Source organism: Geotrypetes seraphini, chromosome 4, assembly GCF_902459505.1.
Source record: "Geotrypetes seraphini chromosome 4, aGeoSer1.1, whole genome shotgun sequence".
Classification (NCBI taxonomy): Eukaryota; Metazoa; Chordata; class Amphibia; order Gymnophiona; family Dermophiidae; genus Geotrypetes; species Geotrypetes seraphini.
This window is the reverse complement of record NC_047087.1, coordinates 254,910,813-254,935,648: the sequence shown is the minus strand read 5'-3', so window position 1 is coordinate 254,935,648 and position 24,836 is coordinate 254,910,813. Positions and strand designations below refer to the sequence as shown.

The 24,836-nt window shown below is 42.8% G+C and overlaps 1 protein-coding gene across 6 annotated transcripts in view; it reads left to right on the top strand.

Annotated features, from left to right (window-relative positions):
- SGMS1 (sphingomyelin synthase 1) overlaps nucleotides 1-24,836 on the top strand; it is a 221,151-nt gene that overhangs the window by 2,313 nt on the left and 194,002 nt on the right. The window lies entirely within an intron of this gene.

Sequence of the window (24,836 nt, the reverse complement as noted above, 5' to 3'; positions counted from 1 at the left end):
ACCCTTTTTTGGCTGGCAGGGCTAGGAAGTGGAACTTCATCTGCTCCTGTTAGCCTCAGATTGAGGAACTCTCTATGGAATTTGTTTCAGCACCAGTTTAGAGCACAAACAGAGGCATTTAAATAGAACCAAAACAAACACTAGAGAATGACACGGTGACAAAATTCATCACCGTCCCCGTCCCTGCGGATAACCGCGGTAAATAATCCCATGTCATTTTCTAGTGTCTATTTCATCCTCGGTCCTTCTACACCAGCATTCTTCAAAGCAAAGCTTGCGGGTCAGTAGTTGTGCCCAATTATACTCTGATTCTTCCCTCTCTCCTTAAAGAATGACATGAAGATGGTTTCCCGCGGTTATCCGCGGGGACGGGAACGGTGATGAATTTTGTCACCGTGTCATTCTCAAACACCTCACTGATTTTTCTGCAGAGTAAGTCTATGCAACATAGAGAGAATGAAAACACAGTTTAAGGTCCAGTTAAAGTTGGATAATCCCTTAATATTCTATGCACTTAACATAGACAAATGTCAGTATACCCTCTTGTTTGAAGGAATGGATACAGATATGCCACATATTTCTCTTGGTCCAAAAGCTCAGTTGATTGGATTGGATTTATTTCTCTTGATATACCGCTTTTAGTAATATATTAAGTAGTTTATAAAACTACAAAATTTAAAAATACAATATATCACAACATATCTATAAACTCTTAAAATCTAGAACAAGAATTTTACAATAAAATTTTCAATGAGATCCATAAATGAGAATGACATGGTGAGAAAATTCATCACCGCGCCCCCCCCCCCCTCCCGGATAACTGTGAGAAACAATCCCGTGTCATTCTTTAATGTCTCTCAACCTCAGTCCTTTTACACCAGCATTCTTCAGTGCAAGGCTTGAGAGTCTGTGGTTCTGCCCTTTCATACTCGGATTCTTCGCTCTTTCCTTAAAGAACGACATGGAGGTGGTTTCCAGCGGGGATGGGAATGGTGATGAATTTTGTCACCATGTCATTCTCTAATCCTTAATATTACTAAAATAAAACAGACTTCAATTGTTTTTGAAATGCACAATAAGACAGACTCTCATAGAACTCTGAAAACACAGTATTCAAAAGAGTCGTCTCTACATAAGAAAAAGCTCTCTTTCTTGTAATCTCTAATTTAATTTCTCTTAAGCCAGGAACCATGAATTGTTTACATTGTGAAGATCTTAAGGCTTTTCCTGGCTGACATTTAAATAATTTTATACTCAAATACTCAGGAAGCAAAAGACGTTAAGCCTTAAAACTAAAAATAACAACTTAAATTTAATGCGTTTAATCACAGCCAACCAATGCAATTCAAACAGAGCTGGTGTAATATAATCATTTCTGTGTACTCCAGCTAACAGCCTAGAGGCTGTATTTTGAATAAATTGTAAGAGAAACAGATTAGCCTTACCAGACCCCCCAAATAAAGTTTTGCAATAGTCTAAATGACTAGTGATGAAAGTCCATAGTCTGTTATTGAGAAAGACACAGGGGAAGCCTTATATCGGTAGCATGGAATATTGCTACACCTTGAGTTTTGGCCAGGTACTAGTGACCTAGATTGGCCAGCTGGAGAATGAGCTACTGGGCTTGATGGAACATTGGTCTGACCCAGTAAGGCTATTCTTATGTTCTTAATTTAATAAGATTCTCCAGTGTCAAAATTGGTTTTAACTGATAACAGTCTTAAATAAAAAAGCACGTCTTGGGTGGGTGTGTCCAAGATGGCGGTGGTGTGACTGACGGGTTGCGGTCGAGTAGCTGGACTTTTGACCTTGTTTCCCTTGTTCGGCAATGCTGCATTCAAAGCTCAAAGGCATAGTCCGAACGGGCCCCTTACCGTCGGAATTCTCCTCACCAATGCACCAAACGTTGCTCAACTTCCCCGCCGGAGCTCCTCTGAGTAGTGGTGAACGAGGTGCTGTGGCGTTGATGCCCCTGGACTTGGACATCACGCCGGAGCCGGAAGTTTCACTCTCGCCTCCAAATCTGACTATCCCTCCATGCCCTGTGGCAGAGACGACTATGCTGCAGAGAAGACTGGATCCCGAAGTGGTAGCCGAAACCTTCTCGCTTGAGAGGAGCTGGACGGATCAAGGAGCCGCAGTGAAGGTGAACCATCAAGGAGCCGAGAGTTTTTCCTCGACTCCTTCGGAGGTTACTCTAAAGCAGTGGTTCCCAACCCTGTCCTGGAGGACCACCAGGCCAGTCGGGTTTTCAGGATAGCCCTAATGAATATGCATGGAGCAGATTTGCATGCCTGGCACCTCCATTATATGCAGATCTCTCTTATGCATATTCATTAGGGATATCCTGAAAACTCGACTGGCCTGGTGGTTCTCCAGGACAGGGTTGGGAACCACTGCTCTAAAGGATGTCTGGAGTTTGTTACAGAAAATGGAAGGAACGCTTAGAAAATCCACAGAGGAAACTGCAAGTTTGGTCTCTTGTACAAACTGTTGAAGTTATTAAAAAAGACACTGAATCTAAGTTTCTCACGGTAAATGAAGAAATTACAGCTTTAAAAACTATTAATGAAACTTTGGTTAAAGATAAATTACTGACTTACAGGAAAATTGAACAATTAGAAAACTTTAACAGAAGGTTAAACCTAAGAATATTAAACTTCCCAAGATCACCTGATGTTTCTCCAGTTGAATTGTTTAGAAAATGCTTGATAGAAAATTTGTGCTTCACCTCTGATAAACCAGGAAATTCAGCAGGCTTCAGTGGATCTTGGTAATATTTCTCAGATTCTGGAGACAACGTTATCAACAGTTGATGAGAGGGCCACTTTACTTATCTCATTAGTCTTTACACAAGACCTCAATGCTGTGATGAGAATGTATTTTAGAAAAGCACAAACTCCCTTCTTGGGACAACGTGTTTGGATATATCCTGACGTCAACAAGGAAACCCAAGCAAGGAGGAAGCTTTTTCTTGCAATGAGGCAGGAAGCAAAGGATTTGGGGGCCAATTTCAATTGGCATACCCATGTAAATGTTTATTTAAGTATGCAGGATTGAAATATACTTTTTTCGTTCCGGACCATTTAAGGACTTTTTTGGACTTAAAAAATATCTCGAAGAGTTAAGATAGTTGGCTCTATACAAATAAACTTTCTCTCAACATTGATAAATCCTGTGCCCTACTACTCCCAATCAAAAACAGCGAATCTTTATCTGGCAAAATTACTATCAAATCCACTCCTATACAAATGGAAACAAAAATAAAATTATTAGGAGTCATTATCGATAAGGATCTCACATTCCATGATCAAATCAGTTCGGTAGTAAGAATCTGTTTTTTCAAACTTCGTCTTATTCGTTCATTAACTCCAATCTTAGGGATAGAGGCAATCACAATTCTGGTTCACTCTCTTGTCATTTCTCACTTAGACTATTGCAACTCTCTTTATAACGGCCTCCCACAAAAAGAAACCCGCCGCTTACAATTAATACAAAATACAGCAATAAAACTCATTTACAAAATAGGCAAATATGATCATGTCACCCCGCTTCTGAAAGAGGAACATTGGTTGCCTATCACACATCGTATCACCTATAAAATCATCTTGCTTACCTTCAAAATAAAACTCTCGCACCAGCCTCTATATCTTGATAAGGTTCTCATCCCCCAATGTTCTTCACGTACTTTGAGGTCAATAGACCAAAAACTTTTACGAATTCCTTCCATAAAAGAGTTCTATTATACCCGGAAAATAAATTTTACAGTAGTCGCCCCAACGTTGTGGAATGCCCTGCCACAACAACTTAGAGAAGAACAACATTTAGATAAATTCAAGACTAACTTGAAGACTTTCTTATTTCGTGACGCTTTTTCCTATGCTTAGAGCTACCTTCTTTTTCTTTTTTTTTCTTCTCCTAATTTTTTCCTCTCTATTTCCCTCTCTTTCTTTTTTCTCTCCTTCACTCCACTGGTTCCAATTTATTCAACCAACCGCTTTAAAAAAGCGACCCCACCCAATATGTTTTTCCCCATTCCCACTTTCTCCCTTTCTTCTCCAAAACATGTAACTTTCCCCCTTCTTTCCCTCTTATCCTCACTTTCATGTCAGTCAAGTTATGTTTTTGATGTTCACCCATCTTCTCTTTATATTTATGACTCTTTTCTCTTTTTATAATTTTACTGTGAACCGGCCAGATACCTGTTGATGGTCGGTATATTAAAAGATAATAAACTTGAAACTTGATATATAGAGAGGAGCTATTACAGTTAATGCCATGAGATTGAACTTAATTTTCTTGCTTATGTTAATTTAAGTCCCTTGTTTTTCCTAGGACAACCCCCCCATAAATTATTTGGGGGGTCTAAGAAGAAATTTAAATTGTTGCTGTATTATAAATTTATATTTGGAAATCTTTCTTTTTCCTTTTCGCTTTGCTTAAACAAGTGTTTAATTGCTTGTCATATATTGCAAAATTTAATAAATAAATAAATTAAAAAAGCATGTCTTGACAACGTGACTTATTTGTGGTTTAAAACTTAACTCGGAATCGCAGCGTACCCCAAGCTAATAATTTCAGACTTAAGTTGAACTGGTTTTCTGGCACAACTTCCAGTGTTGCATTTTTATGTGATAACCACATAGCCGTGGGATTCTCTGCGTTTAGAATTAAATTATTATCAGCTAACCAATCACACATCTCCTTCAGTTGTACATTGAGGTTCGTGATTATTGTCTCCTCATTATTCCCCCACATTAAATACTAACAATTGAATGTCATCTGCGAAAATATGAAACTTCATGTTCCAAGAGTCTAACAGTTTTGCAAGAGGCACCAGATATATTTATTAAAGAGAGTTGGTGATAACAGACGCCTGGGGTACACCTGATGTAACTATCCACTTCTCTGACTCTTCATTTTCCAAGATACTGAACATGAGCGATTTGGAAGTAAACCATTGCAGTACTGCAGACTATAAGCTTTTGCAGCAGCTTCAAATGTGAAATCGTATCAAATGCTGCAGTCGGATTGAGTTGTATCCATGATGACCCACATTCTGTAACTGGTGCCATTGTTGGTGGCCGCCTTAAAAGCAGCTGCCGATCGTATATTAAAACACACAACGGTGCCAGGTACAGAATCGCACCTTCAACAAAGGTAGGCACCGGATATGTAGGCCAAAGTTTTCCTGGCCTACATGTCCAGCGCCTACCTAAGAAGTGAATCGCACCTCCTTAGACACTTTAGGCCACCTAACGCCACTTCTGGCATTAGCCATGCCCACAGTGGTGTTAGGTGGCTTAAAGCACTTATGGGGGCGTGATTCTGGTTCCAATTTTTTAGATGTCTTGAAACTCAATTAAAAACATCATTTCAACAGTGGTTTGTTTGGTTTTTGTTTGTTTGTTTGGTTTTTTAACTGAGTTTGGGTAGCTAAAAATCCGGGTTAATGTGTCCAGACCAGACCTTGCCTTAACAAAATTTCATCAGTTAAATCTAGCAGTAATGATTCTGTATTATGATGACTTCTGTATCCTGCTTGCACAAAATGTAGACTTATTTTTTTCCCAAAAATCATTAAGCTGGCTCAGAATGATCTTTTCCAGTATCTTAGCCAAAATCGATGAATTTGAGATGGGTCTAAACCCATCATAATCTTCACTAATTGATGAATTCTTTTTATTCATTGGAGTAATTGCTTATAAAAAAAAAAAATTAGTAATCAGAAACTGTTCCCAAATTCAAAGACAGATTGATTATATGACTTATAAAAGGAGCCATTATTTTCCTACTTGAGGAAAGAATTTTGAATGCAACGATATGTAACTGAACTGCCGAAGAATTTATTGAAAACACAATATGCTCATCCTCAGATATGGTGACAGTATTAAACTGTCCCCGTATTTGATTACATTCCACGTTTTGCTCCACTATCTCCCCCCTCTCCCTAAGAAATCTCACATGCTTGTCCTACACTTTCTTGAATTCAGACAGTCTTTGTCTCCACCACTTCTACTGAGAAACTATTTCATGCATCTACCTTTCTGTAAAGAAGTATTTCCTTAGATCAGTGTTTTTCAACCTTTTTTGGGCAAAGGCATACTTGTTTCATGAAAAAAATCACGAGGCACACCACCATTAGAAAATGTTAAAAAATTTAACTCTCTGCCTATATTGACTATATATAAAGTAATTCTCTTGAATAGGAATCAAATAAACACAAAGAAAGTATTTTATAATTACTTTATTATGAAATAAAAATTATAAAATACTTTATTCAGTGCGAAACCTGGGCCTGTTTGGCTGAACACAAAGCTGATATTCTGGCTGGAATCGAAGAAAGACACACACGTAGCTCTTCGTCAACAGCTCTCAGTCTCTCTCTGTATTTGGTTTTTATAGCATACAAAAATAGACAAATATACCCTCCATCCTTTTTATTAAACCACAATAGCAGTTTTTAGCGCAGGGAGCTGCGCTGAATGTCCAGCGCTGCTCTTGACGCTCATAGGCTCCCTGCGCTAAAAACCACTATTGCGGTTTAGTAAAAGGTGACCATATTGTAAAATATAGACAGCAGATATAAATTCAGAACTGTGCATAGTAAGTGAAGGGAAGTTTTCATCTCTGGGAATTTACCCAGTTAACTATTAAGTTATTTGGGCAAATTCCTTTGAAAACTGTGGTAATACTGCCTCCACTTTGCTAAATTTAAAATAAAATCATTTTTCCTACCTTGTCTGGTGATTTCTGGTTGCACTTTCTTCTTCTGACTGTGCATCCAATCTTTCTTCCCTTCTATCAGCCTGTATGCTTTCTCTCCTCCACACCTCATTCCCTCCCCCAACTTTTTCTTCCTCTCTCCCTGACCTTTCTTTCTTTTTTTCTGTTTCTCTTCTTTCCTTCTGTTTCCCTGCCTGCCCCCTTTCTTTCTTTCTCCCTGCCGTTCCCCAAGCCACTGCCACTGCCGCTGCCATCGGGGAACAGGACCCACCAATGGATAACAGGCCCCAAAGCCGACGCCGACGCATGCTCTCCCTGACGTCAATTCTACAATCGGAGAGGAAGTTCCGCCCAGCCAGGCACCGATTGGCTGGCCCGAACCAGGCAGCGATTGGCTGGCCCGAACTTCCTCTCCGACTGTAGAATTGACGTCGGGGAGAAGAAGACTTATCGGCTCCATAGATTAGATCGCCAAGACAAAGTGAGTCCTGGGTGATCGACTCACTTTGCCTTGGCGAGCTACTGGCGCCCCTGCCTCGGGCCCCCTGTCAGCTCCGGGCCCGGCGGCCCTGCGGCACACCAGGCAACATCTCGCGGCACACTAGTGTGCCGCGGAACAGCGGTTGAAAAACACTGCCTTAGATTACTCGAGCCTATCACCTCTTAACTTCGTCCTATACCCTCTCATTTCAGTTTCCTTTTAAATGAAAGAAACTTGACTCATGTACATTTACACCACCTAGGTATTTAAACGTCTCTATCATATCTCCTCTCTCCTGCCTTTCCTCCAAAGTATACATATTGAGATCTTTTAATTCTGTCCCCATACATCTTATGATGACCACTGTCCATTTTAGCAGCCTTCCTCTGGACCGACTCCATCCTGTTTATATCCTTTTGAAGGTGCGGTCTCCAGAATTATACACAATATTCTAAATGAAGCAACATAAGAACATAAGAAATGCCTTCACCGGATCAGACCGAGGTCCATCAAGTCCGGCGATCCGCTCACGCGGCGGCCCATTTAGGTTCTCTATTTTGAAGACCTGAAATTACCGTATCCCTCAATATGATTTGCAAGAAGGTGTATATCCAACTTGCGCTTGAAACCCAGAAGAGTAGTCTCCGCCACAACATCCTCCGGAAGAGAATTCCAAGCGCCCACCACTCGTTGTGTGAAACAAAACTTCCTGACATTTATCCTGAACCTGCTGCCACATAGTTTCAGGCTGTGACCTCTTGTCCGTGTCACATCTGAAAATGTTAGTAATGCTGCTTCTTGGTCTATTTTATCAAATCTTTTTAATATTTTAAAAGTCTCTATCAAATCGCCTCTCGAGTGTAAACAGTCCCAGTTTCCTGAGGCGTTCTTCGTAGCTCAAATTCTTCATTCCTTTGACTAGTTTCATGGCTCGCCTTTGCACCTTCTCCAACAGAGTTATGTCCTTTTTGAGGTAAGGAGACCAGTGTTGGACACAGTATTCTAAGTGTGGTCTGACCATTGCTCTATAAAGTGGCATTATGACTTCTTCCGATCTACTCGTGATCCCGTTCTTAATCATGCCCAACATCCTGTTTGCTTTCTTCGCCGCCGCTGCACATTGCGCCGATGGCTTTAGGGTTCTGTCAATCAGTACCCCCAAATCCCTTTCATGTTCGCATTTTGCTAATGTTACCCCCAACATTCTATACTCGTGTTCTTTGTTCTTCTTTCCTAGATGCATCACCTTGCATTTATTTATGTTAAAATTCATCTGTCACTTTGTTGCCCACGTTTCCAGCTGTCTTAGATCCTTCTGGAGCTCCTCACAGTCCCTTTGAGAGCCAACCGCCCGACATAATTTTATATCATCGGCAAACTTTATTATATTGCATGTTGTTTCCTCCTCAAGATCGTTTATAAAAATATTGAACAAAATAGGCCCAAGAACTGAGCCCTGGGACACTCCACTAGTCACTTTCACCCAGTCCGAGAATTTCCCTTTTATGCTAACCCTCTGCATTCTGTTCTCTAGCCATTTACCGATCCATCTGTGCACTTCTCCTCCTATTCCATGGCTTAGTAGTTTCTTCATAAGCCTTGCATGTGGGACCTTGTCAAATGCTTTCTGGAAGTCCAAGTAAACTATGTCTACTGGATCACCATTATCCATATGTTTGTTCATTTTCTCAAAGAATTGTAGTCTTTTATATGCGGGCATTGGAGTTTTATATATTGGCCATACCTTTCCTTATACACCCTAGCATTCTTCTAGCTTTTGCTGTCACCTTTTCAACCTGTTTGACTACCTTAAGATCATCACATACCTTTCACACCCAAGTCCCACTCCTCTTTTATGCACAAAAGTTCTTTACCACCTAAACTGTACCATTCCTTCAGGTTTTTACAGCCCAAATGCATGACCTTGCATTTCTTAGCATTTTAAACCCTGCTGATTAATTCAGAACCTCATTGGAGCTGCAAGTGCTTGCTTGAAACTACAGACAAATGCTTTTTCAGTTAACGAAGGAAACCACACTGACAAAGGCAAGAGTGCCTGTCCTCGACCAGGATAGATCCTGGTTCAGAGCCAGCTAGAGCTCTTTCCCCAGATACTGTTTGCAAGTGGTGCCTTCTTTTTGGTTGGTAGGGCCTAGGAACCTCTCTGGAGGCTGGCTTTTCACCCTTTTTTTGGGGGGTGGGGCCAGGTGAAGCCTGCTAGCCATGCTGATTCTGCCACCGGTTTCTTGTATTTTCTATCTGCATGCATTTCTGGCCTGTACATGCTTGCAATGTTGCCTTGGTAACTTCCTACACGCATGTGTGCAGATGAAAAATGACAACAGATGGATATCGTTATCGAGTGTATCTTTATTTAAAATGTTATAATGATGCTGTTAATCAACATTCCATCAATTCAGAGTGGGTACAATAAAACATCCATAATTGACCTACAGTAAATATTATAAAATATGCCAGATTAATCCAAAACCACCAAATCTTGATGTTTAACCCAAAAGATTCAGCAGTGGTGGGTCTGAGGCCGGTATAGTAAAATATACTTTATTCAGCACAATATTGAAGAGACTAATCCAAAATGCATAAAAACACAAATCGTCCCTAGATCCAGGGGGCAGTGGAACTTTTTGTTTGGAAGGACCAAACAAACCAAGTTCAATCACTTAACAGCCCCTTCTCCTGTTTCTCTGGTTGTTAATGCTGTGTGGGGCAGAAATTGATAGTTCCATGGCCCTTTTACCCCCCCCTATTTCCCTCCACCCCCAGTTCCACTACTTATGCTTAATCCCTGAAGAAAATATTGTTTCAACTGTTATGCGCTTTTTCTTTCATTCTTTCTTCACTGGCAATAACCAGATTTTAACTACATTATAGAGTTTATTGTAATCTGTTTCCATTTGAATTTCCTGAGGTAACACATTCTGCCATCACTAAAAATATCCAGGGCCTTTCCCACTTTGACAATTGGTTTTGTTGATAATGAATCGTGGTTTGAACTCAAAATCTATTGGGATATGTCTCTCTAACTTCTCTGCTGAATACCTTGGCTTATGTTCCATTTAATGCTCTCAAAGTCGTAACTAGTATTTTAAATTGGCTATCTGTTCCACCAAGAATTCAGTGTAATTCCTTCAGCAATGGTAATATTTCTGCACAATTTCTCCATAATCATCCTAATTGCTGCATTCTGCACTAGGGGTAATTTTAGCTGTGGGTCCTTAGACAATCTTGCTTATAAAACATTGCAATAATCCCAATTGAAAATGCCAGTAAGAAGATTACCAACTTCAGTTCTTTTCAGTTCTAGATTAGGGTAAAGTTACTTCACCAACCTTGGCTTAAAATAAAAGAATCTTTCTTTACTACCATCCTCAGGTCAAATTACTCTGAAATGATGGATTTTATCCTTTTGTTTCCTGTTCTATTTGTACAACAAAACCCTTCAAATCCAGAGTTCCTAATAATTCTGTCCAAAAGTTGAAGAGCAAGGGTTACCAATGAAGAACCCTGTGGGATCCCACCGTTATCTGTCAGAGAAGAAACCTTCCCTGGCATCTCCGCTGCATAGCATCTGCATTTCAAGAATGAGAATATTCAATTTAATACCTAGCCACCCTTCAGGGCCTTCCCTCCAGTTTCCAGCTCACTTTTGGGGCCAACAGCAGCCACCATACATGCTCTCCCACATGGGTCTGAGTCTGGTGGCGATGGCATTGGACCCCCTAAAAAAAAAAAGGGTCCAAAAGCAGCGGCATGGGTCTGATGGCAAAAGCTTTACTATGCACATACCTTCACAGAAGTTCTCAGCCCTCGCTGCTGATCTGCACAGGCCTGCTCTTGTGCTTTCCCTCTGCCAGAGTCCTTCCTTCTGATATAACTTCCTGTTTCACGAAACAGGATGTTACATTAGATGGAAGGACTCCAGCAGAGGGAAAACCTAAGAGCAGACCTGAATTGATGAGTCCAATTTCTTTTAAAAACAAATCAGTTTGAATCAATTCATCTGAACTGAATCAGTGAATAGATTTGAATTGGCAGCTCTAATAAAAAAAAAAATTTATATCCAGCCTGCAAAAGGGGCCTGATTTATTGAATTTGGTTTTCCTCCATAGAACAAGAGGGGTGGGGGGAGCTTTAGTAACTTATGCCTTAAATGTTAATAACCTGAGTAGCTTTGAGTAGGAATACTTAGGTTCCAGAAGGGGTTTTACATATTTTTCCACTCCTAGATTCAGTTCTACATATGGTCATTAAGGACTGGATTCTGTATAGGGCGCCCGGTCTCGGAAACCGCCTAAACGGCTTTTGAGAATCGCACATGGGCGGCCTATACAGAATTGCCCTAAGCCGCCTAACCACCATGACTCTAACTGGCGCCCATGTTACAGGCGCCGGTTAGAGAATCGTATTGCTGCTGAGCTGATCGCGGTAAGGGAGTCTCCCTGCCGCGATCAGTTTATCAGCCGTGGCAACCTGTCCTCCCCCCTCCGCCAAGATTACCAGCAGGAGCGATGCCCAATCCTTCCAGCAGGAACCCCACATCCCTGCTAAGATCACAGGCAGGAGGGATGCCCAGTCCCTCCTATAGGACCCCCCCCCCCTCAAACATCGTCTGCAGAAGGGATGTCCAATCCCTACTGCCGGAACATTTCCACCTAAAAATTGTTGGCAAGAGGGATGCCCAGTCTCTCCTGCCGGAACCCCCACCCCGAAAAGTAGCTCTTCTGGACTCCCCACCTTACTCAGATGGTCGACTGGTGACATCCTTCCTGCCTCCGGCCAGGGAGGGGCCTAAGGCCCTAATTGACCCAGGTGCTAAAGGCCCCTCCCGTATGCCTCTTACAGTGCATTCTGTAGAGGTGACCTAAGGGATCTGGCCAATTGGAGTCTTAGCCACTCCCAGTGCATCCCAGAGGTCTAAGGTGCGAAAGAGGTCTAAGATTCTGGTTGGCCCAGGTGCCTAAGGCCCCTTCTGTGGGGATGGGGGTTCTGGCAGGAGGTACTGGACATCCCTCCTGCTGACGATGTTTGTGGGGGGGTGTCCGGAACTTCCGGGCAAAACCACGACCACGCCTAGCCTTGGGTGAGCCTAGGTGGCTCTATGTGCCTCCCTAGGCTCACAGCTCCTATGATGTAGGTGGCCTGCCTGGGATGATTTAAAAAAACAAAAACGTGCGTCCCTATTGGTGGTTAGACTGCAGTAGGCTGCTTAAAATCGGGACGCCGTTTATAGAATTTGCCCCTAAGTGCTTGTCCTCCCCCCCAAAAAAACCCAAACAAAACCTAAAACTAAACTAAACCAAAAGTCCTTCATCAAATAGTAATTTTTTTAATTTTACTTTTTCTTTGGTAAATCATAAATCTAGGGTAAATACTAATTAATATAAGCGCAAGTGTGCTTCTTAGAACAATTGTGATACAGGAAAAAAAATTTACACATACAAAAGAAAAATTTCTCTTGCGAGCCAGAGAGGAAAGACTCTGTGGAGCAAAGACAAGGTATAGGCTTAAGACAGCCAGTCATGCTATACTTAATACCGTGTTTTCCCTAAAAATAACACCTATCCTTAAAATAAGCCCTAGTTAAGATCGGTACTCGAAGCCCCCCCCTCCCGAATGTCCCTAACACTCCCAACTCCATCCCTGACACTAATGTTGCCCGATTTGCCGAAAAAAATCAGATTCGTCAATTCAGCGACCCCAACCCCGGTGAGACCTGACATACCTTTGCGCCAAATACTTCTAAAGCAACAGCGGCGGCGGCGCTCTGAACGTGCTGCTTTGCAACCTTCCCCACTGTTGCCTTCTTTCTGCTTTGTCACTGATGACATAACCAATGATGCAGCAGAGGGAAGGCCCCGGCGAAGGATGCAAAGCAACCTGTTCAGAGCGTTGCCGCCACTGCTGTTTTTGAAGGCCTTGGAGGTACAGTTTGTCGGTCTCACGGTGGGATGGTCGGTGGGGTTCTGCTGCACATGGGGATGGGAAGGAGGGCTAGAAAGATGCTGCACAAGGGGGTGGGTGAGAGGGGAGGAAAGATGCTGAACATGGGGAGGGTGGGGGAGAAAGGAAAGAGAAAAATTGGGGTGGAGGAGAGGAAGGGAGAGGTGATTGTTGTATATGAAAAAAATAAGACATCCCCCGAAAATAAGCCCTAAAGCGTTTTTTGCAGCCAAAATTAATATAAGACCTGGTCTTATTTTGGGGGAAACACGGTAGTCTTCTTTTTTTCCCCCTACACTGATCCTATTCTGTTAACTTACCGTATCTGCTTACTTTCATGATGTCATCCCTGGCTATTTATTACCCTGTTACCATGGTATTCCAGCTGTGTCCCCTTATCTTCTTATCTTCAGGCAAGTCTGCAAAAAAACATGTACCTCTCGTAAATTTCTTTCAGGGTGCTATGTTTGTCCTCACGCATTCCACAAATCTTTTTGAATGCATCTGTGTTTCTTCTTTTAAATTCACGATGAACATATAGTGAACATTATATTATAAACGCCTTCAATTTAACAAAAACTCCACTGATGGTTTGGGGGATACATCACTTGCAGTGTGGACTTTTCTTTGATTATCAGCCTGATTAGTCTAATCATGGAAATCTTTGGTTCTGGATGTTCACTTTATCTCAGACTTTCAAGCCCTTTGACTCGGTTCCATTTAAGATTTGACATTTATGTACCACAGCTATGGACAGTCTATCAATTCAGAGTAGTTTACAAGTAAAAGCTACAATTGCCCTATAGCAAACCTTATCAACAATGCCTGAACTAATTAAAATACATACAAACGTTTTAAACTGGACCCTATAAATCAGTGGTCTCAAACTTGCGGCCCGCCAGGTACTAGTTTGAGGCCCTCAGTATGTTTATCATAATCACAAAAGTAAAATAAAAGTTTATGGATCATATGTCTCTTTAGCTATAAATGAGACTATTATTATTAAGACTTAGCCAACAAGAAAGATTTATAAACTATAAAGAGTTTCACTTCTTGCAAAATTGTCATTTCTTTAATAAGACATTAACTATTTTTTTCTGAGGCCCTCCAAGAACCTACAGATCCAAAATATGGCCCTGCAAAGGGTTTTGAGTTTGAGACCACTGCTATAAATGATCCAGTCCCACAAGGGACTAAAGTGTTTGTTATCATGCTTTCATCAAAATGCTTCCTCTTTTAGAACTGAAACCTTTTGCCGAGTCACTAGGCCGACCTTCAATGCTTTGTGGAAAGCAGAGCCTTAGTTCTCAAGTTCAGCGTTTATGTTCTGCAGTTATAATTGGAGGAGTAAGTCCCAGCTGTTGCTTAATGGTCAAAACCTGCTGGCTGGAACAAGGGTGCATGTGTACTGGTTTCTGGAATGACTCGAGGGCTGCCTCCCTTAGCATTGACTAAACCCTGCATTGGCTAGGGAAACTTATTAAGTGCAAAGGGAAAATATCCCAGGTAGTTGGGAATGAGAGCTTAGAGCATTATTGACTAGCAGAGGCTGACTATGAGCTGATAAACCAAAAGAGTGAGAGGAAACTGCTGGGCTATAAATGAAGTACAATAATAATCATAATCGCAAATATCCTGTTGACAAATGTGCTTTTATAATCTTATGTCTGTGAATGATGCCAAAAACGTTGAGGATATGATTATACATGTAACTGATGCCCAGTAGCTTAGCACAACAGCTTTTAATTATGGTGTCGATCTATATTAAGCAGGGTTGTCCAACATTGGCCGCAATCCAGTTGGGTTTTCGGGATTTCCCCAATGAATTTGCATAAGATCTATTTGCAGGCACTGCTTGCATTGTGTACAAATAGATCTCATGCATATTCATTTGGGAAATCTGAAAAACCTGACCTGGTGAGGGCCGAGGTTAGACAACCCTGATATAAAGGATGTTTGTTGGTGAATATATTCCTTGTTAGATTTGATGCAAACAAATTCTTTTATATGGCTCAATGCTGCCATCTCGAGAAATCTAGAATTTCAGACTTATTCACTAAGATCATAGCAGTCCTCTAGTGATTTTTTTTAATTTTTATTTTTTTGTCTCATTTTAAAGCTTACTTGCTTTGTGAGTTTAGTTAGCTGAGATTCTTTTTGTGGTACCCTTTCTCTTTTGTGGTTCATATTTTCTCAGTAATCTAAATTTCTTTTGGATGGTTGGGTTGGCATGTGCATTCCAGGAATTTGCATTCATTTGAAGGCTGATCAGTCTACTAAGGGAAAAAGGAGAATGCCTTAAGATAGGGCATAGGTTGTGGAATAAGCTTATACTTGGAGAAAAGTGTATTATTTCATGATATTTAAAAACATCTTATTCAGATTGTTTTGAGTGCTGTTGGTGAGCAAATTTTAACCCAGTGCTTGATATGCTCTGAATAGGAGGACAAGTGTTCTACCTGGCAAGATTGTAGGTACCTTTTAACTGTGCGTACTTTTTTTTTTTCCAATTTGTTTCTTTTCTTTTGTATTAGATTTGGCTTTTATTATAAACCACTTTGCATAGCTGTCCAGGAAGGTAGTGACCCTCCAGTAGTGCTGCCCGATTCACGATTCGAATCGGTTCACCGATTCACTTCGGGTGAATTGATTCAAATCGGTTCAAAACAAAAAAAAAAATCGGCTTCCCGATTCGCCTGACCCTCCCCCCCCCTCGCCCCCTAAAGCAGGAGCAGCAGCACTGCTCTTGCTGGCCGGCAACTCCCGCACCTGCTTTAGAGAGCGAGGGGGGAGGGTCAGTCGGGAAGTGTTGCTGTCAGCTTCCCCCCCTCGATGTCTGGCTTCCACCCCCCTGGCCTCCCCGCACTGGCCTGAAGTCAGAGGAGGGGCGGATTGCAACAGAGGAAACAGCTCCGAAGAAGTACAAAGATTGCTAGCACCGCGATCTTATTTGCAGGCTGTTCCTGGAAGGTAAACAGTGCGGGGAGGCCAGGAGGAAGCCGGACCCCAGTGGGAGGTCAGGGGGAACACGCAGGCCTTCCGAGGGAGGGGGGAGTGAGCAGTCCTTCGGGATGGAACAGGCAGGCCTTCAAAGGGGGGTGGATGGGCCTTTAGGGGGAACAGGTAGGCCTTCAGGGGTGGGATAGGCCTTCAAAGGGGGGGGACAGGTCTTCAAGGGGGGGGACAGGCCTTTAGGGGGGACAGGCAGGCCTTCAGGGGTGGGATAGGCCTTCAAGGGGGGGAGGCAGGCATTCAGGGGTGGGATGCAGACCTTTAAGGGGGGACAACAAGCCTTCAAGGGGGAAACAGGCCTTCAGAGATGGTGGCACAGGCCTTTAGGAGTGGGGTGCAGGCCTTCAGGGGGGGACAGACCTTCAGGGGAGGGGGGCCCTGGTATAGAAGTACATGGAGGGAGGGAAGGGGGGGTTCAAAGAGATGTGCATATGCCAGACTTTGGGGAGGAAGAAATGGGTCTGAAAATAGAGGAGAGGGAGAGAGATGATGGACAATGGGATTTAGGGAGGGAAGGAACAAAAAGGGAGAGAAGTTGGATGCAAGGGATGGTGTGGAGGGGGGATACTGAATAGGAGGGTAGTTGGGAAAAGAAAGGGAGGGGTGGTGGGGAAGGAAGGAGAGATGCTGGATGAAAGGGTAGTTAAGAAAAGGTGGATCTGTGGAGGGAGATGAAAAAAAGGGAAAGATGCCAGACCTCTGGGGGAGGGAAGAGAAACAGAAGATGGATGGTTAGCAGGGAGAAAGAAGAAAGAAGGAGACCCTGGCAAGCAAGTTATCAGAAGACAACCAGAGCCTGGGACCAACAAAATTTGAATAATGACTAGACAACAAAAGGTAGAAAAACTAATTTTATTTTCTTTTTTGTGATTACAATATGTCAGATTTGAAATATGTATCCTGCCAGAGCTGGTGTTAGACCGCAAACGTGAGCTAGGATTTAACAGAGAGAGAAAAAGTCTTTTTTGTTTGTTTATTTTGTTTACACCACAGCGCCAGTGTGGTTAGGAGAAGGCAAAGGGGGTGAAGAGGCTGTAAAATAAACCCACCAGGATGTTTGAAAAAACAAACAAACACCCAATTGGGCAGGAAAATCAAATCGAAAAAACCAATTCAATAGGCTGAATCGAATCAAAATTTTTTTTTTCCTGAATTGGGCAGCACTACCCTCCAGATTCCATATATGTCACCAATAGTCAGGTGCCAGAAACTGAGCATGTTTCCCAGAATTATGTGCACATAATCAGTGAACTGTAATCATTTAATTGAGTTAACAAGCACTTAATTTGTACTTAGACATAGAAAATGATAGCAGATAAAGGCCAAATGGCCCATCCAGTCTGCCCATACTCAGTAAACATTATCTCTTCATCTCTCTGAGAGATCCTACGTTCTCTTGAATTCAGACACAGTCTCCATCACCTCTTCCGAGAGACTGTTCCATACATCTACAACCCTGTCTGTAAAAAAGTATTTTCTTAGATTACTCCTGAGCCTATCATCTCTTAACTTCATCCTATGCCCTCTCATTCCAGAGCTTCCTTTCAAATGAAAGAACATAAGAATTGCCGCTGCTGAGTCAGATCAGTGGTCCATCATGCCCAGCTCACGCGGCGGCCCTCTGGTCAAAGACCAGCGCATTCAAGATTCAAAAATACATGTCTAGACGGTGTACATTATAAAAAAATTATAAAAACAATTAAAGGAAGTAAATAAAAAAACTAGCCCTACCTGCGTACGTTCTGGTTCAGCAGGAACTTGTCTAACTTTGTCTTGCATCCCTGGAGAGTGTTTTCCCCTATGACAGACTCCGGAAGAGCGTTCCAGTTTTCCACCACTCTCTGGGTGAAGAAGAACTTCTATACATTCGTACGGAATCTATCCCCTTTCAACTTTAGAGAGTGCCCTCTCGTTCTCTCTACCTTGGAGAGGGTGAACAACCTGTCCTTATCTACTAAGTCTATTTCCTTCAGTACCTTGAATGGTTCGATCATGTCCCCTCTCAATCTCCTCTGCTCGAGGGAGAAGAGGCCCAGTTTATCTAGTCTTTCGCTGTACGGCATCTCCTCCAGCCTCTTAACCATCTTAGTTGCTCTTCTCTGGACCCTTTCGAGTAGTACCGTGTCCTTCATGTAGGTGACCAGTGCTGGACGCAGTACTCCAGGTGAAGACGCACCATGGCCCAGCGGTATGATAACCTTCTCTGATCTGTTCTTCTTTATCATTCCTAGCATTCTGTTTGCCCTTTTCGCCACCTCCGCACATTGCGTGGATGGCTTCATCGACTTATTGATCAGAACTCCCAAGTGTCTTTCCTGGGAGGTCTCTCCAAGTACCGCCCCGGACATTCTATATTCGTACATGAGATTTTGTTACCGACATGCATCACTTTACACTTATCCACGTTGAACCTCATCTGCCATGTTGATGCCCATTCCTCGAGCATGATTATGTCACGTTGCAGATCTTCGCAATCCCCCTGCGTCTTCACTACTCTGAATAACTTCGTATCGTCTGTAAATTTAATCACCTCGCTCGTTGTACCTATGTCCAGACCATTTATAAAGATGTTGAAGAGCACGGGTCCAAGCATCAAGCCCTGCGGCACCCCATTGGTGACGCTCTTCCAGTCCGAGTAATGTCCATTTATCCCCACTCTCTGTTTCCTATGCTCCAGACAGTTTTTTATTCACGTGAGTATTTCACCCTCGATTCCATGACTCGCAATTTTCTGAAGTAGTCATTCATGCGGAACCTTGTCAAACGTCTTCTGGAAATCTAGATATACAATGTCGACTGGGTCGCCCTTGTCTAACTGCTTGTTTACTCCCTCGAAGAAGTGCAGCAAGTTTGTCAAGGTGATCAATGATGCGGTCCTTTATCAGCGCCTCTACCATTTTTCCCGGTACCGTAGTTTCCCGGGTCTCCCCTCGAACCTTTTTTGGAGATCGGTGTAACATTCGCCACCTTCCATTCCTCTGGAATCTTTCCCGATTTGATTGACAGATTGGCTATTAGCTGAAGCAGTTCAGCTATAGTCCTTTTCAGTTCCTTGATGACCCTCGGATGGATACCATCCGGTCCCAGGGATTTATTGCTCTTAAGCCTATCAATCTGCCTGCATACCTCTTCTAGACTGACCGTTAACCCTGTCAGTTTCCCATTTTCGTTTCCAGCATATAGCCTGATGGGTTCCGGTATGTTTTGTGTATATTCTCTTCAGTAAATACAGACGCAAAAAATGTGTTCAGTCTGTTAGCGATTGCTTTGTCCTCTTTAGCGCTCCCTTGGTCATCCAACGGTCCCACCGCTTCCTTCGCAGGTTGTTTCCCTTTAATATATCGAAAGAATGGCTTGAGGTTTTTCACCTCCTTGGATATTTTTTCCTCATAGTTTCTTTTGGCCCCTTTTACCGCCTTATGGCACCTGCGTTGATGTTTGTGCTTATTCCAGTTTTTGTCAATTTTTGACCTCTTCCATTCCTTAAACAAAGTTGTTGGTTTTTTTGGCTTCCTTTACCTCTACAGTGAGCCATGCCGTTTTTTTGTTCTTTTTTGATCCCTTGTTGATACGCGGTATATAAAGATTTTGTGCCTCGGTGACCGTATCCTTAAAAAGGGATCAAGCTTGCTCTAGCGTTTTTACAGTGTTCATCCTCTTCTTAATCTTCTTCCCCACCATGCGTCTCATCCCTTCGTAATTCCCTTTACGGAAGGTCAGTGCCGTGGCCGTGGTGCTGGACCAATGTTTCGTCCCTGCATCCAGGTCGAAGCGGATCTTATTATGATCGCTGTTTCCCAGTGTCCCTTCTACTTCTACATCTTGGGCCGGTCCTCACAGTCCATTTAGAATTAAATCCAGAACTGAGTATTTTCCTTGACAAATTGTTCAGGAAGCAATCGCCTACAGCATCCAAGAACTTGGTCTCTCTAGTGCAGCTGGAGGTGCCTAGGTTCCAATCTATCCCTGTATAGTTGAAGTTGCCCATGATAACTGTATTGCTTCCCTTGGAGTTGCATTTAATCTCGTCTGTCATTTCTCCATCAATTTCCTCGGACTGCCCTGGGGGTCAGTAGTAGATGCCGATCTTCATTTCCGGTCCATTTGTTCCTGGAATTTTGATCCATAGAGACTCTAACTTAACAGTCTGTTGTGACATGTTCTCTCCAGTAGATTCAGTTCCCTCTTTGACGTATATGGCAAGGCCCCCACCTTTTTGAGCCACTCTGTCTCTGCAGTATAGTTTGTATCCCGGTAACACTGTGTCCCAGGCATTTTCCTCAGTCCACCATGTTTCTGTGATGCCGATGATGTCAACGTTATCATTTTGTGCCACAGCTTCTAATTCACTTATCTTATTTCTAAGGCTCCTTGTGTTCGTGTAATACACTTGAGTTTGCAGCCTGTTTCCTTCTTGCATATCCTTCCCTCTTGTGTCCCTTTTGGACTGTTTTGCCTGCGATCTGGTGAGTCTTCCCCTCTATCTTCCTGTACGGTATCCTCCGGGTATACTGGTTCCCGAACCATCAACTCTCTCTCTCAGTTGACTGTCGGCTTTCCCCTTCTTCCTAGTTTAAAAGCTTCTCAACTTCTCTCTTGATGTTGCTGGCAAGTAGCCTCGTTCCGTCTCTGCTGAGGTGGAGTCCGTCCTTACTGAATAGCTTGCTCTTCCCCCGAACGTCATCCAGTTGCGCATGAAGTGGTATCCTTCTTCCTCACACCAGCGCTGCATCCATGCGTTGACTGCTTGTAGTTCCATTTGTCTCTTCTCGTCTGCCCTGGGTACCGGCAGGATCTCCGAGAATGCTATCCTCTGCGTTCTGGTCTTCAGCTTCCTTCCTAGCATCCGAAAATGGTCCTTCAGTACTTCTCTGCTGTAGTTTCTGTTGCCCACATTGTTCGTCCCCACATGGATCACTACCGCCGTATCTTCTTCCTGCACACTGCCGATGATCCTGCTGATGCGGCTCACTATGTCTTCCACCTTGGCTCCCGGTAGGCAGGTCACCAGCCGATCAAGTCTTCCTCCGGCTATGTGGCTGTTGACTTGTGTGATGATGGAGTCCCCCATGATGATTGCTGTCCTCTCCATCTTCACTTGATTCTCCAGCCGCAGGTTCGTGTCCCTGGTGTATGTCCGTCTCTCCAGCCGCAGGCCCGTGTTTTTCGTTCCCATCCATTTCCTCTCATCCTGGTGTTCGTCTTCTTATGGGTTCCCTCCATTGTTTCCAGATCTTGCGGCTGTGTCACCCATTTCCTCCTGACTCGTCTCATGCGCATTTAGGTATTTAAACATCTCTATCATATCTCCCCTCTCCTGCCTTTCTTCCAAAGTATAGAGTGAGATCTTTGAGTCTGTCCCCATTCGCCTTATGATGAAGACCACGCACCATTTTAGTAGCCATCCTTTGGACCAACACCATCCTGTTTATATCTTTTTGAAAGTATGGTCTCTAGAATTGTATATAATATTCTAAATGAGGTCTCACCAGAGTCTTATACAGGGGCATCAATACCTCTTTTTCTTACTGTCCATAACTCTCCCTATGCACCCTAGAATCCTTCTAGCTATTGCCATCAACTTTTCAACCCGTTTGGCCACTTTAAGATCATCACACACAATCACACTCATTCACATAAGTTATTCACCCGTAAACTGTACCGTTCCCTCAGGTTTTTGCAGCCCAAATGCATGACCTTTCATTTCTTAGCATTAAATCTTAGCTGCCAAATTTCAAACCATTTTTCAAGCTTCGCCAGGTCTTTCTTAATGTTGTTCACGCCATCCGGGTTATCTACTCTATTGCAGATTTTGGTATCATCCACAAAGAGACAAATCGCGACCTTAGAATTACATGGTTCTAACTGTACCGAAAGTCATTCTCGCAGTTAGAACCTTGTAATCCCATGCATAGACTAATTTCTGTACATAGAACCATGTAATTTCTTATGAAATGAAGGAACGATTAAGTTGTAATAAATCTTTGTAACTTTGTATCTTTGTAACATCTACATGTCAGATAGAACCCGGAAGTCATCGGAGTTAAAAATACTGAAAATTGTCACTTAGAACCCTGTAATTCTAAGGTTGCGAAATATTACCCGACAGCCCTTCAAGAATATTGCTCACAAAAATGTTTAAAAGAATAGGCCGAAGAACAGTACCTTGAGGCACACCACTGGTAACATCCCTTTCCTCAGAGTGATCTCCATTGACCACTATCCTCTGTCACTTTCCACTCAACCAGTTCCTGACCAAGCCTGTCACATCGGGACCCATCCCGAGGGCACTCAGTTTATGTATTAGACGCCTGTGTGGAACGCTGTCAAAGGCTTTGCTAAAATCTAAATACATTGCATCTAGCACAGTCCCTCTACCCAATTCTCTGGTCACCCAGTTTAAGAAATTATCAGATTTGTCTGACAAGACTTACCTCTAGTGAATCCATGTTGCCTCCGGTCCTGTAATCCAACAGTTTCCAGAAATTTCAGCATTCTCTGTTTTAAAAGCGTTTCCATCAATTTGCTTACCACTGAAGCCAGACTTATCGGCCTGTAATTCCTTACTTCCGGTTCTACTCCTGCCTCTAGAGAAGCATTGAAAAAGTCAGTCAGTGGAACCACCAGAACTTCCTTAAGTTCCTTCAGCACCTTTGAATGTACACCATCTGGCCGCATTGCTTTGTCTACCTTTAATTTAGCTAGCTCCTCGCAAGCACAACCCTCTCAAAATTGATCAGGGATTACCACTCTTCCATCCCTATTCGTGTTTGTCTTCTGCGGTCCCACTCCTGATGCTTCAGCCATGGACAGAAAGCATAAATATTTGTTAAACAATTCAGCCTTTTTCTTCATCAGCTTCTACATACCGTATATACTCGAATATAAGTCGCAACCACCATCCCCCCCCCCAAAAAAACGGAAGAAAAATGGTTGACTCGAATATAAGATGGGGGCTTAATATTCAAGTGCCATGCCCTGACTAGATCTCACCCAGTGTCCCCTCCCTCACGCCCTCCCCTGCCAGGTTTTGTACTCGGCCCCCTGCCCTCCCAAGTTCTGGATCCAGTCCCCCCTCTCTGCCAGGCTCTGCACCCTGTCTCACCTTCCCTGTACCCACTTCCCCTTCTAGTTGTCTAGTGGTAGGCCGGGACAGGAGGGATCCCTACCGTCTCCTGTCCTAGCTGATACTAACTATATTTTACCCCACCCTTGCGTACCTTTTCCCTGGTTGTCCAGTGGTGTATCCCACGCTGAGCCCATCCTGCTGATCTTGCAGCAAGCGGCGCACTCGGGCCGGCACGCAAATCTCTCCTTTCTCCAACTTATCTTCAGTTGATCTGCGCTTTCTTGTGCCATTTAGAATTTCACTGCCACTGCCACTGCACTGTCACTGACGCGGTCAGCGTTTCACGGTAATCACTCTTGTTTCCACTAGATCAGGGTAAGTCTCTAGCAGCCCTTGACCCTTGTCCTTGTTTTCAGATTGTAATGGCAGTTAAAATCTGAAAAGGACAACAGGGCTGCTGGCCGCGTCGATGGCAGTGGAGCGGCAGTGAAATCCTAAATGGCAGAAGAAAGTGCAGATCGATTGAAGATAAGTTCCAGAAGGGAGAGATTTGAGATAAGCGAACTGTGTTGAGAATACTGAGAGAATACTTTCCTATGAGTTATGACCGCCGTTTCTCAAGACTAACCCTCCCTTTAACAAAACCGTGCAAGCGGTTTTTAGCACCGACTGGTGTGCTGAATGCTCTGCACTACTCCCAATACTCATAGAGTTCCTATGAGTATTGGGAGCAGCGCAGAGCATTCAGCGTGCCGGCCTGTGCTAAAAAGCCGTTTCTGCGGGAGGGGTAAATGATACTGAACTTTTTGCATGAAATCAACAGTAGCATGAGTGCATGAATGAAAATAGCATGAATTTTAGGACTGCATGATATAATTAATTAGACTGAAAAGTATTTAAAGAAGAAGAAAAGTTTTTAGATTATTTGTGTGGAATAGGTGATTTCATGCAACGATCAACTCTCTAAAGAGGTGGGGTTTTTTGCCAATCACTTGAATAGGAGTATTGTGATTTATCACATTCTGACATCAGATGGTGCTAAGCTCCATATTGGAGGCATTTTCCATCCCAATAAATAATTGATTAAAAAATAAAATTATCAATAAAAAAAATTATTTATTCAAATATGTTGGGTATCATAAGTCATTCAGAAGTGAGTTTTGTCACATTTATATTCTGCAATTATGCTTGTTAGTGAGTACAAAACCTTGCCTGGTCCCTAAACATGATATATATTTCTTTGAGTTAATTTATAAGGTTCATTAATTATAAATTTAGTTATTGTTTTTTAGTTCTATACTCCTGTGACACCCCTTGTCAGGTAAAACATGGAGCATGTTGGGTACAGTTTGTAATAATAGTGTTTAGAGCTTTTTGTCTGTTTATCTTTGCATCGGTTTGATTACAGATATGTACAGCCTTACCTAATTTTTGGCATGATTTACTGAATCTGGCCCTGTATGTGTAGGATGAATGAATGAAGACTTGTTTAGAGAGGATCCTAGGGCCATTATGTGTTGCAAACGAGTGAATGCAGAGGAATTTAGTTTCTAACCCATGGTAATATAGCACAAACATGCATTATTC